This window comes from Hyla sarda, chromosome 2, assembly GCF_029499605.1.
Source record: "Hyla sarda isolate aHylSar1 chromosome 2, aHylSar1.hap1, whole genome shotgun sequence".
Lineage (NCBI taxonomy): Eukaryota > Metazoa > Chordata > Amphibia > Anura > Hylidae > Hyla > Hyla sarda.
In genome coordinates this window covers 338,703,272-338,723,065 of record NC_079190.1, presented here as the reverse complement: position 1 = coordinate 338,723,065, position 19,794 = coordinate 338,703,272, and the positions used below count along the sequence as shown (strand labels likewise).

Here is a 19,794-nt window from a genome sequence, read left to right as displayed (position 1 = left end):
ATATAAGCGCATGAATCTGATAACAGCACGTTGAAATATCTGACAGGACTATAATGATATATCAGATATTAGTGTATTTATCTGATAACAGTACATTGATATATCTGACAGGCCTATATTTATATATATCAGATATTAGTGTATTTATGTGATTAATAGTAATAGTACATTGATATATCTGACAGGCCTATATTTATATATATCAGATATTAGTGTATTAATGTGATTAATAGTAATAGTACATTGATATATCTGACAGGATTATATTGATACATCAGATATTAGTGTATTTATCTGATTAATAGTACATTGATATATCTGACAGGATTATATTGATATATCAGATATTAGTGTATTTATCTATCTGATAACAGTACATTGATATATCTGACAGGACTATATTGATATATTAGATATTAGTGTATTTATGTGATTAATAGTACATTGATATATCTGACAGGATTATATTGATATATCAGATATTAGTGTATTTATCTATCTGATAACAGTACATTGATATATCTGACAGGACTATATTGATATACTAGATATTAGTGTATTTATGTGATTAATAGTACATTGATATATCTGACAGGATTATATTGATACATCAAATATTAGTGTATTTATCTGATAACAGTACATTGATATATCTGACAGGACTATATTGATACATCAGATATTAGTGTATTTATCTGATAACAGCACGTTGAAATATCTGACAGGACTATATTGATATATTAGATATTAGTGTATTTATCTGATAACAGTACATTGATATATCTGACAGGACTATATTGATACATCAGATATTAGTGTATTTATCTGATAACAGCACGTTGAAATATCTGACAGGACTATATTGATATATTAGATATTAGTGTATTTATCTGATAACAGTACATTGATATATCTGACAGGACTATATTTATATATATATCAGATATTAGTGTATTTATGTGATTAATAGTACATTGATATATCTGACAGGACTATATTGATATATCAGATATTAGTGTATTTATCTGATTAATAGTACATTGTTACATCAGATATTAGTGTATTTATCTATCTGATAACAGTACATTGATATATCTGACAGGACTATATTGATACATCGGATATTAGTGTATTTATGTGATTAATAGTACATTGATATATCTGAAAGGACTATATTGATACATCAGATATTAGTGTATTTATCTAATAACAGTACATTGATATATCTGACAGGATTATATTGATACATCAGATATTAGTGTATTTATCTAATAACAGTACATTGATATATCTGACAGGATTATATTGATACATCAGATATTAGTGTATTTATCTAATAACAGTACATTGATATATCTGACAGGACTATATTGATACATCAGATATTAGTGTATTTATCTAATAACAGTACATTGATATATCTGACAGGACTATATTGATACATCAGATATTAGTGTATTTATCTGATAACAGTACATTGATATATCTGACAGGACTATATTGATACATCAGATATTAGTGTATTTATCTGATAACAGTACATTGATATATCTGACAGGACTATATTGATACATCAGATATTAGTGTATTTATCTGATAACAGTACATTGATATATCTGACAGGACTATATTGATACATCAGATATTAGTGTATTTATCTGATAACAGTACATTGATATATCTGACAGGACTATATTGATACATCAGATATTAGTGTATTTATCTGATAACAGTACATTGATATATCTGACAGGATTATATTGATACATCAGATATTAGTGTATTTATCTAATAACAGTACATTGATATATCTGACAGGATTATATTGATACATCAGATATTAGTGTATTTATCTGATAACAGTACATTGATATATCTGACAGGACTATATTGATACATCAGATATTAGTGTATTTATCTGATAACAGTACATTGATATATCTGACAGGACTATATTGATACATCAGATATTAGTGTATTTATCTGATAACAGTACATTGATATATCTGACAGGATTATATTGATACATCAGATATTAGTGTATTTATCTAATAACAGTACATTGATATATCTGACAGGACTATATTGATACATCAGATATTAGTGTATTTATCTGATTAATAGCACATTGATACATCACATATAGGCGCATGTATCTATCAGATATGGGTGCATGATCCCCCTTACACTAGCCTGTGAATGGTCCCCGTGCAGGACCACCTTGTATAGAATGGCCGGGGTGTGCCGGGAGTCCCGTCCACCATATGCTCCTGTAGGTTCCTCTATGCATTGTTCTGCTGTCACTCATTCACACTCCTCTCCACAAGGCAGCGCGCTCCCGGCCCGGCAGCTGTGAGGAGAGTGTCGCGCGCGCGCGTGGATCTGCTCTCGGGGACGCGCACGCAGGTTTCTGCCCTAATGCGGTGCACGAAGAGAGGGACAGCTCCCTGACAGCCTGTCACACAGCACCGAGCGCCCGGCAGCCGCAGCTCATCCTGGTCAGCGCTCAGCCGGGGGAGGGAAGCCGCAGCTACACCCGCTCCATGCATCACCCCTCATCTCCGTACTCCGTGCCCGTATAGGAGCGCCCCATCCACATTCCTGCATCATCCAGCATCCTCCGGCGGATTGCGCAGTCAGGACCATTGCGGTCACCTACATTGTGCACGTCGGGACCGGCAGCCGGAGATGTGACAGGTCAGCATTGCGGGTGCAGGGAGGGGGGGAAGGCTCCTATCAGATCTCCTGTATCCCATCTCCCTGTATGGTGGGAGCACTGCTCCAGCCTCTTACCTGCCTCATTGTCCCCACGGCCATACCTCTGTGTCACACTGTCTTTGTGTGTTCTGCACTGAAAACTCTTCTGGCTCCTGTCCTGCTCCTGCCCATAGTCATTGTGCTTTCTCCTTGTGGATCCTCTGGTACTGAATAGGTTAATCCCCTGTCTATGGCTTTGACATTGTAAAGTCATCAATATGGTTCCTATAGACTGCATCTTTTTATGAGGCTGAACCTCAACTTCACCCAAGCATGGCCTGCAGAAGAGGGGGACCCAAACCTGGACCTTATCCTTGGTACTTACCACACTCCCCCATCCTGGGATGGGGGGCTAAATGGTTTATACCACTTCCCAACCAGGGTGCCTCCAGCTGTTGCAAAACTACAACTCCCAGCATGCCCGGACAGCCGAAGGCTGTCCGGGCATGCTGGGAGTTGTAGTTTTGCAACAGCTGGAGGCACCCTGGTTGGGAAACACTCTACTATGTGGAATAGGAGGCCTGCACTAGCCTCATAGTAGCTGCATAGGCTGCCTGTAGGGTGCTGCCCTCCTAATATTTGGCACAAGGTTGTTTCATTGATCATGTGATGGGATTATTTAGATCCTATCATATAGTTTAATATTTATTCCTATACGACTCATCGTAATATTGGCGAATCATAGGGTTAATATGGCAGACCTGTGTGTATGAGTATTTTCAGCTCTGTTCTCTTTCTATTGACCTTGTATCAGATCAGAATGTTTTTATTTACAGTTTGTTTATTTTTTTTTTATTTTTTTTAAGATTCATGGCCGGGCTGCATAATATTTGTGACCCAGTGTATTAAAGGGGTACTCCCCTGGAAACCTTTTTATTTTAAAATCAACTGGTGCCAGAAAGTTAAACAGATTTGTAAATCACTTCTATTAAAAAAAATCTTAATCCTTCCAGTACTTTTTAGGGGCTGTATACTAAAGAGAAATCCAAAAAAGAAATGCATTTCCTGTGATGTCATGACCACAGTGCTCTCTGCTGACCTCTGCAATCCATTTTAGGAACTGTCCAGAAAAGGAGAAAATCCCCATAGCAAACATATGCTGCTCTGAAAAGTTCCTAAAATGGACATCAGAAGTCAGCAGAGAACACTGTGCACAGGGCATCACAGGAAATGCATTTCTTTTTTTGATTTCCTTTTAGTATACAGCCCCTAAAAAGTACTGGAAGGATTAAGATTTTTTTAATAGAAGTGATTTACAAATCTGTTTAACTTTCTGGCACCGGTTGATTTAAAAAAAAAAAAAAAAGGTTTCCACGGGAGTACCCCTTTAATTCAGTATCCTAGATCATACCAGAGGGGGGGGGGAATGCTACTCATACCCAATATAAAGTTGGTAGTCACTTCCTACTTGAGAATGTCCAGTCAACTCATGGAAATATGCATAACATTTTTCTGCCTGATCTTAGACTACTGTAACCAAACATTGTGGTCACCCAAATATCACCCAACAAATCAGTATAGAGGCCTCTTGTGACTTTTCATGATCTGTTTATTTGCATGTACAGTCACGGCCGTAAATGTTGGCACCCCTGAAACTTTTCAGGAAAAGTAAGTATTTCTCACAGAAAAGGATTGCAGTAAACCATGTTTTGCTATACACATGTTTATTCCCTTTGTGTGTATTGGAACTAAACCAAAAAAGGGTGGAAAAAAAAGCAAATTGGACATAATGTCACAACAAACTCCAAAAATGGTCTGGACACAATGATTGGCACACTTTCAAAATTTAGGAAAAATAAGATTGTTTCAAGCATGTGATGCTCCTTTAAACTCACCTGAGGCAAGTAACAGGTGTGGGCAATATAAAAATCACACCTGAAAGCAGGTAAAAAGGAGAGAAGTTCATTTAGTCTTTGCATTGTGTGTCTGTGTGCCACACTAAGCATGGACAACAGAAAGAGGAGGAGAGAACTGTCTGAGGACTTGAGAACCAAAATTGATGAAAAATATCAACAATCTCAAGATTACAAGTCCATCTCCAGAGATGTAGATTTGCCTTTGTCCACAGTGAGCAACATTATCAAGTAGTTTGCAACCCATGGCACTGTAGCTAATCTCCCTGGGCGTGGACAGAAGAGAAAAATTGATGGTGTCAACGCAGGATAGTCCGGATGGTGGATAAGCAGCCCCAAACAAGTTCCAAAGTTATTCAAGCTGTCCTGCAGGATCAGGGAGCATCAGTGTCAGCGCAAACTATCCGTCGACATTTAAATGAAATGAAACACTATGTTAGGAGACCCGGGAGGACCCCACTGCTGACACAGAGACATAAAAAAGCAAGACTACATTTTGTCAAAATGAACTTGAGTAAGACAAAATCCTTCTGGCAAAACGTCTTGTGGACAGATAAGACTAAGATAGAGCTTTTTGGTAAAGCACCTCATTCAGTGAAATATGGTGGAGGTTCAATGATGTTTTGGGGTTGTTTTGCTGCCTCTGGCACTGGGTGCCTTGAATGTGTGCAAGGCATCATGAAATCTGAGGATTACCAACGGATTTTGGGTGGCACTGTACAACCCAGTGTCAGAAAGCTGGGTTTGCATCCGAGATCTTGGGTATTCCAGCAGGACAATGACCCCAAACATACATCAAAAAGCACCCAGATATGGATGGCAACAAAGCGCTGGAGAGTTCTGAAGTGACCAGCAATGAGTCCAGATCCAAATCCCATTGAACACCTGTGGAGAGATCTTAAAATTGCTGTTGGGAAAAGGCGCCTTCCAATAAGAGACCTGGAGCAGTTTGCAAAGGAAGAGTGGTCCAACATTCCGGCTGAGAGGTGTAAGAAGCTTATTGATGGTTATAGGAAAAGACTGATTTCAGTTGTTTTTTCCAAAGGGTGTGCAACCAAATATTAAGTTTTTGGTGTGACATTATGTCCAATTTGCTTTTTTAACTCAATGTTTTGGTTTAGTTCATATAAACACAAAGGGAATAAACATGTGTATAGGGAATAAACACATGTTACTGCAGTCTTTTTCTGTGAGAAATACTTCATATTCTTGAAAAATGTCAGGGGTGCCAACATTTACGGCCATGACTGTATTATACATTGCATGGTGAGTAATGCAGTAGTTTGATGCAAGTGGTTGCTGGTATGTAATATGGTCCATCCATCCCACAGACGACTCTTCCATAGCCCATTGTTATATCTTTTTGTTATACCCAGTTGTTTCTGGGTATCCAGGCTGGTCACAGGACTCCTAGCATCAATCATATTTGGTTGAGGATAGGAAGCTTAATGCTATCTCCTCTGTGTCTTGTTCTGGTTAATGCAAGTTCAGATGCAGAGCGAGAGTCTTCATGGTTTGGCTGATAGCAGATCTGTTTCTTATGACCCAGTAAGTGCTCTAGACATGACTGCACTTCTACTTAATGGATAGAGATACATTATATAAAAATTTTAGTTTTAAGTCTGCTTTTTGAGACACATAGGGTTTTTATTACCACTTATAATAATTCTATATAGGAAACATTTGACAATGATCGTTTCTGATATCACTTCAAATGATAAGGACAGGCAGAACAACTTAACCTAGAGCGGTATGACCAAACATGTGTTTCACAGTATTTTTGTAACTTATGGAGGTTTCACGGTATGTAACAGTATTTCTCCCCCCCCCCCAAATCATGTGACCCGCGAGCGCTGTTCTCCTTCTCCCTTCCCCCCCAATTAATTATCAGCCCAGCGTTGCGCTGTCCCCATCGGGGAACTACTTACATGTCACCCTCATGCTCTGCCCTCCTCGTCTTCCTGTTTGTTGCAGGCCACCGGCGCTGGAACTCTATACTGTACGCTGTATCCCTATGCCCGGGCTGCAAAAGATAAACAAAATAAACTTTAACGCACCTTCCTATGTTGGCCTCATGCTCTTCCTGGGGACGGGAACGTTGAAGAGCCGTCAGCCTATCACCGGCCGCAGCGATGTTCCGCTTAGGCTGGCTTCTTACTTGACAACATCGCTGCGGCTGGTGATAGGCTGACAGCTCTCAGACGTTCCCGTCCCCAGGAAGCAGGTCCGGACCAACGGGGAACGTAGGAAGGTGCGTTAATGTTTATTTTGTTTATCTTTTGCAACCCAGGCATAGGGATACAGCATACAGTATAGAGTTCCAGTGCCGGCGGCCCGCAACAAACAGGAGGAGGACAGCGCATGCGGGTGATGTGATTAGTTCCCCCGATGACAGCGCAGCGCTTGGCTGTTAATGAATTGGGGGGGGGGGGGGAAGCAGAACAGCGCTCACCGGTCACATATGATTAGTTCCCCGATGTGGGGACAGCGCAGCGCTGGGTTGATAATTCATTCATTCCCGAGGGGGAGGGGCCCAACCAATATTGCGATATGGGAAAATTTTATATCGTGCAGCACAAAAATTTCGGTATTCGGTATGAAACGGTATACCGCCTAGCACTATCTTAACCTTCAGAATATGGGGGTTGGATGAGACACACTCTCCATACTCCTACAACTATGGGTTAGATGTATCTGGCAAGAAGTGTCCATAACCCTAAATTCCTGATTGTTAACAACATGACATCCCTTAATGGTTTTCTTAAATATGTTACTTCCAGGAACACCAAGCATTTTAGCATAACCCACTTCAGCTATTTGCTTACGACAATTTGTGAAGTATACTTTAATAGAAAGTGAAGTGACTACTAATTCTGAACTCCCCACTGTTGGTATGGCCTCACACCCACCTCTGCTCATACATTAAATGGAGCACAGCTCAGTACAGTGGTCATAGCGTCTGGTCACATGGGGACCTATTAGAGATCTTCTGAAACCCCACAACATTTGGGCTGTACAATATACCAAGGCATACCTGCAATGTACTTATTTTTTGTCTAGTAATGACCATTTATACCCAGCTAATTTTTAGAAATGAATTATTATTATTCTAAATGGCGTGAATGTTGCCAGCACTACTGTTGAGTTAGTAGTTGAGCCAGTAGGAGATGAACTACTAACTCAATGTTGGACTTTGCACTTAGACTTAGGCCTTATGCACATGCCTTTGTGCATTTACTCCTGTGAGATAGTGGAACCTTATTGCGGCTCATATAGTTCTATGTGGTATGATATCATAGACCACGTTTTCTCCTAGAGAACAGAAAACAGTGCTGCTAGGGGGAACATAGTTCATATACTGCAGACAGTGAAACATGCGGCAACCCCCATGTACTGCTAAATTTTTGTAAGGGAGTATACAGGGCAACATTGAAATACATAAAAACTAGAGATATGCCAAAAGTGAATCTTAGATTGGCCACAGCATGGTCATGAGGTCTTAGGCTGCTAAATAACCTATATGACGTTTTTGTGCTATGTAACATACTGCTATACCTCGCAATATGATCTAAGTGGTAAGGGTATGCTGGCAGTTGTAGTTTCACTAATTTTAACTTCAGAACTTAAATGTAATTCCAGCTCTGATAGGACATACACAGAATACCCTATATTATCACTGACTCACTGGTGACATCTTCTCTATTGTCTTTTTTTTCTTCTCCATCTTATCTAGACCACCAAAACTTCTTCTAGCTACATCTTCTCTGTGAAGTTTGATGCTCGGACATCTTTGGTTTCTCACTTTGTTGGCAGATCCTCATCCTTTATATAAAGACAGTAATTAATATAACCCTGCCACACACTGTGCCCCCTGAATATGTAACTGCCACACACTGCGCCCTCTGAAAATAACCCTGCCAGATGTTGGTAGTAGTGTCTTCAATAAGAAACCTGGCTTGCTATAGACTGTGTCGTCTTTAGCAACAAATCCAGGTTCTGTTTGGGATCCAATGACAGCGGGGTTGGAATATGAAGATCTTGTGGGGAGCTCTTTAAAGGGCTACTCCACTGCTCAGCGTTTGGAACAAACTGTTCCGAATGATGGAGCCGTCGCTGGGAGCTCATGACGTCATAGCCCCGCCCCCTCAATGCAAGTCTGTCACGCCCCCTTCCATAGTCTTGCATTGAGGGGGCAAGGCGTGAAATCATGATGGGGCTATGACATCACGAGCTCCCGGCGCCGGCTCCAGCTTTTGGAACAGTTTGTTCCAAATTCTGAGCAGTGGAGTACCCCTTTAATCCTGCCTTTGCTGTCATCACATACAGTAGGATAGTTGGTCACCACTAGTAGTGATACGAGTGACACTAACAGCTCAGCCATATGTGCAGGACACCCTGGAGCCACATGTGTCGCCTCTCATGGCTTACAGCTGGCATTATTCAGCAGGATAATGCTTTCCTACTTAAAACAAGGGTTTCCCGTGAATGTCTCGACCAGATTGTAACACTTCCTTGACCTGCCCAGTTTCCAGATTTATTGCCATATTAGCATTTATGGCACCAGCTTCAGCAACCTACAAGTGTGCAGGATCTACAAGCCCAGTTGTAACATTTATGGGCAAATGTGCTACAGGATGCCATATTCAACCTGTATACTTCCATGTATCCCAACCCTATCTCATGTGGTATCCAGGCTACAGGTGCCCAACAGTTTACTGGAGCCTTCATGTATCCCAACCTTATCTCATCTTGTATCTTGGATTGAGGTGCCCAACAGTGTACTAGAGTTTTCATGAATCACTAGCATATCTCCTATATCCTGGCTAGAGGCACCTAATAGGGTACTACTGCTTTCTTTCAATTGTACAGTTTTCTCCAACAAACTTCTTCTTTCACTGTAATATTGTAATTATATATACCCTTATATCCAGATTTTATCTATTTATTATATATCTATCTATAATATATATATATATATATATATATATATATATACATATATATATATATAACATACGCATGGAGATGGCAATTGCCTCTTCACCCCTACACGACCTTCAGCTCCAGGCATGGTCCCCAGCGTGCGGCGCCTGCTCAGAGACAGGGACAGTGCAGTTATCCAGATCAGTGGGAGCAGGGAGCTGCAGAGTTTAACTTTATGTGTGTCATGAGAGAAACAGATAAAGTTGAAAACAGAGATGCATGCTAGTGGGCCCTGCTCTAGTGGCACGGCTAGTTCTTTTGGCAGCCAATGCCCTCACCCAGTTCCAAAATCAATGGGGGAAAAAAGGAGGCACAAAGCATTTAAGAGGAGGGACAGTTGCTTCCCCTTGCCCCCCTGTAGTGACGCCATTGCTATTTATTTTAAAGAGTAAATGCTGTTTCAGCATATTTCTATATTTATGCATGATTATCTTTTTTACCTTTGGATATATACTGTTGGAGAGTAGTGCAGACAGCCATTAGTACAATCTATATACATCATTGATTATCTGCACCTGCACTTTATTCTGTGGCTCTTGTGATTACTATATTTCTTATAGGGTTTTGAGCCCTCTCTCCCTTGATTCTGGCTGTCTGTCCTTAGTATGCACTCTCATCTATGTGAGCAACTCTACATGTTTGTCACTTTAATTCAATAAACATGTTTCTTTTATTATTGGCAGCAATTGGTCTACAGTGTTTGTGGTGGTGTTGTATATAAATATGGAAGACTGCCAATACTTGGGATACTGAGATGTAACCATACATAATATTTTTAAGCAGCATTTCTAGCATACCTATTTTGGTTTATGCAGAGGCGGCTCTAGCATTAGGCCACTTAGGCCGCCACCTAAGACCTCACGCTGGTGGGGGCCTCTGTTAGGCCCCACCCACAACTAAAGTTTAACTTGACCAGTGCCTGCGGGCCACGACACTGTGTCCGACCAGCCCCTGCTGCCCCTTTGCGAGAAGGGGCTGCTGGGGCTTGTTGCGTCTCTGCCCCCGGCTGCTCACCGGAGTCCTGGAACAAGAAGAGAGAGTCACTGTCTCACAGGCTTTGCCTCTCTCCTCCTGCAAGCTGCGACCCGCAAAGCAGGTCAGGGCCTTCAGTCCTCCATTCCCGTTTCCCAGTAAGCATAAGGGCCCGGCAGGCTGTCTGAAGATATATATTGCTTGTTACTGTATGCCAATGACTGTGCTGTGTGTGACCACTGTCTCACCATATGATATATGTAGTATGGGCCAGCCAGAGCAGAGGGCACAACACAGTCATTGGTATACAGACAGTGACATAATACTGCAAGGGATATATACATCAACTGTGCTGTGCCCACTGCCCTGTTGACCATATACATGCATATATATCGTGGCCAGGGCTTATATATAAGCAAAGAGAGAAGAAGCTGCACTCTAGCTGAAAGAGATAGCATTCGAATGCTATAGACGAGGGGTCCCAGTTCGCGGGCCGCAGATGAAAACAAAGAAGAAGAATGATCGTAGCACGCAAAGATGAAGGGAATGAGTGTAACTTTAGTCCAATACCTGGGTTGGAATAAAGCTAAACTCATTCACTAAAGCTAAACTAATTCTTCTTCTTTGTATATATATATATATATATATATATATATATATATATACATATATATATATATACATATATATATACATATATATATATATATATATATATATACCATGCAGTATAGTATACTGTACATTAACCCTGTACTGTGGCATCACTGTGTATATTAACCCTCTACTATAGCATCACTGTGTATATTAACCCTGTATTGTGACGTCATAGTACAGGGTTAATATGCACAGTGACGTCACAGTACAGGGATAATAAACAAGGATGTCACAGTACATGGGGCAATACACATGGGGAGTTTGCAAAGAGGGGGGAATGGTGCTATAGGAAGGAACCGAAAATGTTTGTCTGGCAGATTCTGCAGAGATAAGTCTAAACAGGGAGAAGTCATCAAGGCGATCTGAGCCAGATAGAGAAGAAAAGTAAAAGTAAATGACTGATCAGAGAAAATGACACCTGTGAGATTCTAGATGTAACTGTACTCACTTATGTGGTCTGTAGATGGCTCAAGTACAGCTACAATCTACCACTATATGGTCACTGTATGTGGGAATATTGATCTTTATATTGTGGATATTACACTGTAACGGTTTTGTGGTGCTAGTCATTAGTCAGATGCAATGGTAGTCGTGGTCATGGTATTATTTGTACCTTGTTGGTAACACACACAGTGTGCACCTGTGCACGTATTTCATTTTGTCTGGAAGTGCTCACATTTTTTCTTGTTTTGTACTGGTATTATTGGTAATATTGGTCTCAGTATACAGGACTTGGTCAGTAACAGTATGATGGTAATATGTATGGTGATAATATTCCTTCTTGTATACTGGTATTATCCGTAATATTGGTCTCAGTATACAGGATTTGGTTGGTAACAATATGATGGTAATATGTATGGTGATAATATTCCTTCTTGTATACTGGTATTATTGGTAATATTGGTCTCAGTATACAGGATTTGATCAGTAACAGTATGATGTAATATGTATAGTTATAATATTCCTCCCTATATACTGGTATTTTTTGCCATGGGGCTCACAGGACACTAGTTACACCTTGATCTTATATTCTTAATTTTGGTGCTCTGGCAGATCGGTTCAGGATGGTAAGTCTGCAGAAAATGATGTGGGGCCTCATGTTCGAGTTTCGCCTAAAGCCTTACAAAGTCTTGAGCCGCCTCTGGGTTTATGATTGGTTCTTTGTTAGTAGATGCCAGATTTTTAACATTTCCAGAATATAAAGTGGTGGAATACCAGAATGTGACTGGACCATGGGGCTGTTCTGCTCACATGTATAATTAATTTTAAGTAATGGTCATCCTTTATAGGTGAACATTTAAATGCTGGTCTTTGGATCAAAAGAAAATGACAAAAATAAAGGACTCTGTAATTAGAAAATATAACCAAAAATATATAAAAGGCACGAAATACCGTAGTATAGAAGTAATACAGTACCGTAATTCATTATATGGCTAGTGGGGCTGCAACCAGGCTAATACTATTTTAGATGGATTATAATAAAATATTTAGTGAACTGGCAGTGACTGGGAAGAATGAAACGGATTTCTATCAGCAGATTAAGGGAATTAGAAGCATTTTTAGACATTGCACATCATCTTCTTATATCGACACACCAATACCGCCATGCATTATAGAACTGGAGAGTAATGATATGTTAATTCCAATGACAGATTACTTAGAAGCAGGATAGTCATTTACAGTGTTTGTTTCATTCTAATACTGGATTATCCGTATTTTATTCTCAGCTAATCTTTACATTATTGTTTATATGTATGTACAGTTTTACCAAATGTGCACAACTGCTTGAACAAAATAATGTCAGAAGGGATACAGAACTTATGCAGAAGTCCTAAAAAATTGAAATTTTACCCAGCGACAGCGCCTCATTGCAATTTGGGGAATTTTCTACATCATGTCATGTTACTTAGGGTCTCGACATGCCATTTAGCTGTGGGTTTAAGTCTATAAAAACCTTTTTGGCAAAGGCAATAAAATTAAGAAGCAGGGATTGTCGTGAACAAAAGTAGTGATGCACAGGGTTACCTTTTAATATTCTTATCCAACCATAGTTGTATTAGTTCTAAAACATAGTGGAGAAGATTAACTTAGCTGTGTGTGCCAAAAATCGGTTCATTTGCACCAAAAACTGGCGTTCTTGACCTGTACCACGTCTAGTTTGTTTTAGCCACTTTTGTACTTCTCTCAACAAGTGGGAGCGGATTGCTGGGAAGATGGCTTAAATTGACACTATGTGCCATAAATGCGCCAAAATTGTTCCATAGTTTTGCCATAATATAAATGTATAAGTCTAAACGTAGCCCAGACAGTCAAAATGATGTGCCAGATTATCAAACAGCCTGAGCCACTGTGATACATTTTGTGCAATTTCTGACAGTGCTAAAATTTCCAGTACGTATGGATTGTGTATTTGAAATCCATCCAATGTACTGTACTGTGAATTGCTGTAGATTTGCAATGTGGAATCCTCACCACAAACCTGCTGCAGATCTGCCATGTCTGAATTTGCCCTTATTTATCTTTATAAAACTGCACTGCGAAATAGAATGCACTTGTGATGAGACAAAGGCATGTTAGATATGAGAAATAGGTGAATGAATACGTGATATAAGTGCCCACTCCATATGCCATCCAGTAGAACTAGTTAACAAAGCTCTCCCATCTAAAAGGAGTCCTGTCTATCTGTCAATCCCACCAGGCAACATCTGGAGGTCCGCAGGTTGAAGACCACTGGTAGAGGAAGTTGTACTCACCTGTCCCCGCCGCTTCGGACTGTCACCGCTCGTCACCACTGCCCAGGATGTCGCCTTCCATTGCTGTCGTCGCGTCCCCGTGGTGTCCCCGACGCTCCGGCAAGGCCTCTGCTTCCCTGGCATCCTCGCTCTCCGTTGCCGCTCTCCGTCACCGCCATCACTTCGCTACGCACGCCGCTCCTATTGGATGACGGGATAGCGTGCGCAGCGACGTGATGACGATGATGGAGAGCACCGACCATGCAGGGGATCCCGAAGAGGACGTGCCGGAGCCCCGAGGACAGGTAAGAGATCGTCAGTGGACCACACGGGGCACCGTAAACGGCTATCCGGTGGCAGCTAAAGAAATCTGCGCTGCTGGATAGCCGTTTATGCGATGGCCCCGACGTACAAAAGCATCGTATGTTGATGCTGCCTTCAACATGCGAAGGCCTCTGAGAGGCCATCGTATGTTGAAATGATCGTATGTCGGGGCCATCGTAGGTCGGGCGATCACTGTATTATACACTTGTCTCAGGAGAGCCGTGCTTTAGGATTACGTTTTTTTTTACCTCAGAAGGGAATTTATGTCAACGGTTGGTGGCATTACAATATAAGATACTTTAGCATAGGTCTTATAGCACATTTAAATATTATTGTTCTGCATGCTATATATAGGAATAGCTCTAGTCAGCTTGCTGGAGATATCTGTGCATCCACGTTTCCTACTTCCATAGCCACTGGGATCAGTTATGGAAACCAGTGTAAACTAGCAAATCATTTTTACCATTTTCTGGTAATGATAAAATGATCTTCTGTAATTCATTTGGTTATTATTGGCAATGCTCCCAGTTTTTAGAGTCCACATACAGTTTGTGAGTGTAGCTTCCTACTTAGAACCTCAAGAAAGTAGTCCCTCAGACACAAGGCTCCTGGTTAATGGCAAACCTAGGAGGATTTCTCTAAAAGAAATACAAGCCCTGGACAAAACTGGAAGAAGACATATCAACTAAACGTCTATCATACTCCTTCTCCCGCTTCTCCTCTAGCATGTGTTCACATTTTTGTTCCTATTCACACTCAGCTCCACCTCTACATCTGTCCTGTCTCTCTCTTTATCTCACTGTATCCTTTCTCTTTGAGCTTATTTAGCTTTATTTCTATTAGTCTCCATATCCCTTTCAGTTCTTTCCAAGTACCCCCTGCTGTTTTACCTTCTGTCACTCTCAAAGCTTTTTCTAGATTATCACACATTGACACCCTTCTGCCAAAGATTTCTCACAATATGGTGGCATGTGTGTACCTCCAGTATGCCTGCAGATATGGCAGTGTCCTACCATAAAATGTTATGTACCTGTGGTTTGTTATGGGTAGGTCTGTGGGCTTCTCCCTCCCTGTTTCCTCGAAATCATAAAGTCATCAGTGCTTCTTTAGTCCGACCCATCTTGACTTCTGTATGGAGTGAAGAAAGTCTTCCTCAGCAGAGTCTATTTCATACAGAGGACCATACAACACTTAAAACTGGGTAAGAAAACCCTCAAGATCAACCCTAACACAGGCAAAAATGGAATTTTCATAGTTTTTGCTCTAAGGTAGGTTTCTGGCTACATATATTCAAATAACCTGTTAGATTATTGAGCGGGGATGCCTGTTCAGACTCTTCATTTATCCAAAACAGAGTAGAGAAATATGGAGGATGATGCCTGTCAGTGCCTTTCATTCAGCTCATTCCATTGGGGGAGATTGATCAAAACCTGCCCAGGAAAAGTTACCCAGTTGCCCATAGCAACCAATCAGATTGCCTCTTTCATTTTTAACAAGACCTTAGAAAAATGAAAGAAGCGATCTGATTGGTTGCTATGGGCAACTGAGCAATTTTTTCCTCTGCCCTGGTTTTGATAAATCTCCCCCATTGTTTTTAATGCAAAATGTGTAATACGTCATATCTTCCTTGCTGATACTGCAGGGAAAATAAAGGGGCTTTCTGGGCTTAAAAATGCTTGTGCCTGTTAAAGCCAGTGATTGGCCGCAATGTCTTGTGCACAGTGCAGGGGGGTGTCACCAGATTACAGATCTATGATGGGGATTACAGTAGTGTCACTCTCTATGATCATTTTATAGAAAGGTAACTCTTCTAATAAAGAGCAAGTGTCCAATCCAAAGTAGAAAATACCTTGAACATATGAAGAGCCTTTAGAATAAGTTGTGTATGCACCAGATAGTCACTCAGCATTGAAAGGTCAGTAAGGCTGCTTTCACAATATGAATTTCTCCGTTTAGGAACTTCCGTCAGAAGTTCCGTCACTACAGCTGCGAAACCCGGCCGTTACAAAACCCCTGACGGCCGTGACTAAATTGCATTGCAGCCTATGGGGTTTTGTAACTGCCCGTTTGCACCCGTATATATGCCCGTAATTCATTACGGACGTTATACTGTGACGGGACATCGTGGCGGAAAAATTACTGCATGCATACGGGCATATACGGGTGCAAACGGGCATTTACAAAACCCCATAGGCCGGGTTTCACAGCTGTAGTGATGGAACTTCTGACGGAAGTTCCTAAACGGAGAAATTCATAGTGTGAAAGCAGCCTAATTCTAGGTTTCCACACAGGTTTTTTTTTTTGGGCATTTGATTTATCAAGGATGGTGTAGATGAATGTATTTTGTATACCTAATTTTTGTAGCAACAATGTGTATGTGCACCAAAGGTATTAAATGATTACAAATGATAAATAGGTGCTAGTACATTTTTTTAGTTATAATTCAGTATATCACTTTATTTGGTTCCCCCTCTGCAGTGTGTATGTGCAATTTTTTAACCCATTGTGCCAAAATGTGTAACTTTTTATAAATGCTGTCCACAGCCAGTTTTGTAAGCCAGGTCTGGGCTGGTGTAGGTTTGCGACAAATTGAGTGCTTTACAACAAATTGTTTAACAAATTGCACATGATAAATTCATGACCACTGCAAAAAGTTATCGAGATTATGGCATAGCTACACAATAAAAGAAAAAAGCATCCAAAGCAAAAGTCACAATAAAAATCTCTAAACAGTAACAGAGACAAATTGTGAGACAAAGCTGCACCACAAAAACAGGGTAAGGCTTCTTTCACACTGCCATTGCGCCCCGTCAAGAACGGCTGTCAAACTTTCTTTGTTTTTTATGCTTTTGACGTCCGTCATTGTGACGGGGCGCAACAGCGGGTCATGGTGGACCCCATTATAGTCAATGCGGTCCGTCGGGCACCACTGTTTTTCAGCGGGAGTAGCGGGAGAAAAAGACAGTGCAAGTATTTTTTCTCCCGCTATTTTCCTTGACTGCCGTCATGCTACCCTGCCACAACGAATGTGTAAAAGAGGCCTAAAACCAATAACAAATTTCTCCCATTGTTTATATTTTTATTGGAAAATAATGACTAATGATTAACCTTTCATAGTCCCATATGGGACCAGAGCTTGATGACTTTATTAGTGGGTATAAGTTGAAGTGACTTCACACCATGAACAGCAGTCATGTTTCACAGTGAGAAATGATATTTCACCTCATCGAATCACAAACCAGTTTAGTAGATCTTATACTTTCAGATGTCTAGGTCAGACTTGGACCGACAAAAGACAGAGCAAGAAAAATAGTACGAATCAGGAAATATTAAGCAATAGTTTTGAGTTTCTGTGTTTTAGAGCGCAATCTGGATGAACTTTCTCTGGGTATTGGTCAGTGGTCAGAAGGTAGAAACTTCTTACTTTCTTAATATGGTAAAAGGACAGATGTCCAGCATGAGACAGCTGACCTCCCATTGTCCAATGACCTTAGTTGGACCAGACAAAGGAGCTTCCAGCCAATGGTCAGCAGCTGCTCAGCTAAGGCATAAGCCTTCTGCTTGTAACATCAGCTGTGACATCTGTGGATGAGGGGGATACATAGACTTACAGGGTAAAAAACTGCTGTCACTGGAAGGTCAATTCTATAACAAGGTTATTCACATTTAATAAAGAGTGTGTGCAGCAAGCAACTTATATATGGCCTCAACTGAAATATACAGTAATAATTGGTGTTCAGTGTGCATGCCCTTGGAGAATTGATAATTCATGGACCATGTTTGAGGGATCAGGCAAAACAAATTTCTTTTATTTCTTATGGGATTCATATTCAACTGTATGTTGTAATAGAATAGAATTGTTGTAATAGAATAGCACAGTCATAAAACATGGCAGCAAATAAAATAATGAAATGACCCCTCTTCAAAAGTCTACATACCCCTAGTTCTTAATCCTGTTGTATTGCCCCCTTTATCAATGACCGTGTACAGGCTTCTGTAATATTTGTCGATGAGGCCCTGAATTCTTGTAGGTGGTATAGCTGCCCATTCGTCTTGGCAAAATGCTTCCAGGTCATGTAAAAGCTTTGGTCGTCCTGTATGTACCCCACAGTGGCTCGATGATATTAAGGTCAGGAGACTGTGATGGCCACTCCAGAACCTTCACCTTTTTCTGCTGTAACCACATGAGGGTCAACTTGTCCTTGTGCTTAGAGTTATTGTTGTGCTTGAAAATCTAAGAGTGTCCCATGTGCAGATCTTTATACAGAAGAATGCAAATTGGCAGTATTTTCTGATAACATGCAGCATTCATTTTGCCATCAATTTTTACAAGAACCCCCATTCCTTTAGAGCTCCCCCCCCAAAAAAAAATAAAAAAAATAATCCACAACGCTTATGGTTGTCACTATAAACCTCTATTTTGGTCTTTTCACACCAAATTACAGTGTGCCAGAAGCTCTGAGGCATCACAAGGTGTTTTGGGGCATATTGCAGCCAGGCTTTTTGTGGCATTGGTGCAGTAAAGCCTTCTTTCTGACAACTTGACCATGCATCTCATTTTTGTCAAAGTATTGTCGTATTGTGGTCCATTAAACAACCACTGTCTTTTTCCAGAGAAGTCTGTATCTCTTCTGAGCTAACCTGTGTGTTTTTTTGTATCCTGAACACATCTTATAATCAAAGATAATCATCAATTCTTTATAAAAAAAAATTATCAGAACTTTTATCATGTATATATTTATTCTTTTATTTGTTCTGTTATAGAAATTTGCACAGTTTCATATCCACTTTACTTTGGTAAAGAACCCATAGTACTGTTCATCCTGATTTCTTTGGTTTATCATTATGCCGATGTGAACCAGTAGGGATTCTGAATATGAACTATATATGCTTTATCATATACCAGGACAGCTCAAGATCTTTTCAAAGGTGACTGTAAAAAAGTGACCTTATTACCCATATCAACCCATCAGTCTGGCTGCAATGAACAACAAAATGACTGCCTAATGCAGGAGATCGTCTTATGTTTATTAACATGTAATGCCATTTTACCCACACATGTCAGGGAAATGATACTCAATAGCTTATAGTGGTGAAATGGTTAATTAACTCTGTCAATGTATTTGTGCAATGCCACTTCACAGATGTCACAGATGTCCCATCCATATGCAGTGGTAGAAGGAGGTAGTGTTTTCTGTGTTTGGCAGATGCAGGATTATAAAGAATGAGGCAGTGACGGAAGGAGGTGGGGGTGGGAGATGATCTGCAGAAGGAGCAAGCACCAGCCTGGTACCCAGCACTCTCTGACACAGTCCGCATAAAGAATTCCTCTACTGGGTGATTAATAATGGGGAACATTTCTTAAACTATATGGAGCAGGCTCATAGTGACCCCTATATATTGTTTGTACTATCATTGGACTATAATGATAGGTGATAGGCATTATTTAGTGGAGGGGTTATGTTAGAGGAGAATAAACCAGTTTGTGTTTCAAAGGGGTTTCTGTGGTTAAAGCT

General features: G+C 40.5%; 1 protein-coding gene across 13 annotated transcripts in view; it reads left to right on the top strand.

Annotated features, from left to right (window-relative positions):
- Window positions 1-2,432: 2,432 nt before the first annotated feature.
- NFASC (neurofascin) overlaps window positions 2,433-19,794 on the top strand; it is a 154,618-nt gene continuing 137,256 nt past the window's right edge. For 7 of the 13 annotated variants that reach the window (XM_056558084.1, XM_056558085.1, XM_056558083.1 and 4 more), the window contains exon 1: window positions 2,435-2,697. The gene's annotated coding sequence lies outside the window, so the exon portion shown is untranslated. Of the gene's footprint in view, window positions 2,698-19,794 lie in introns of all 13 variants that reach the window. The other 6 variants (XM_056558094.1, XM_056558086.1, XM_056558092.1 and 3 more) reach the window with 4 other exon arrangements.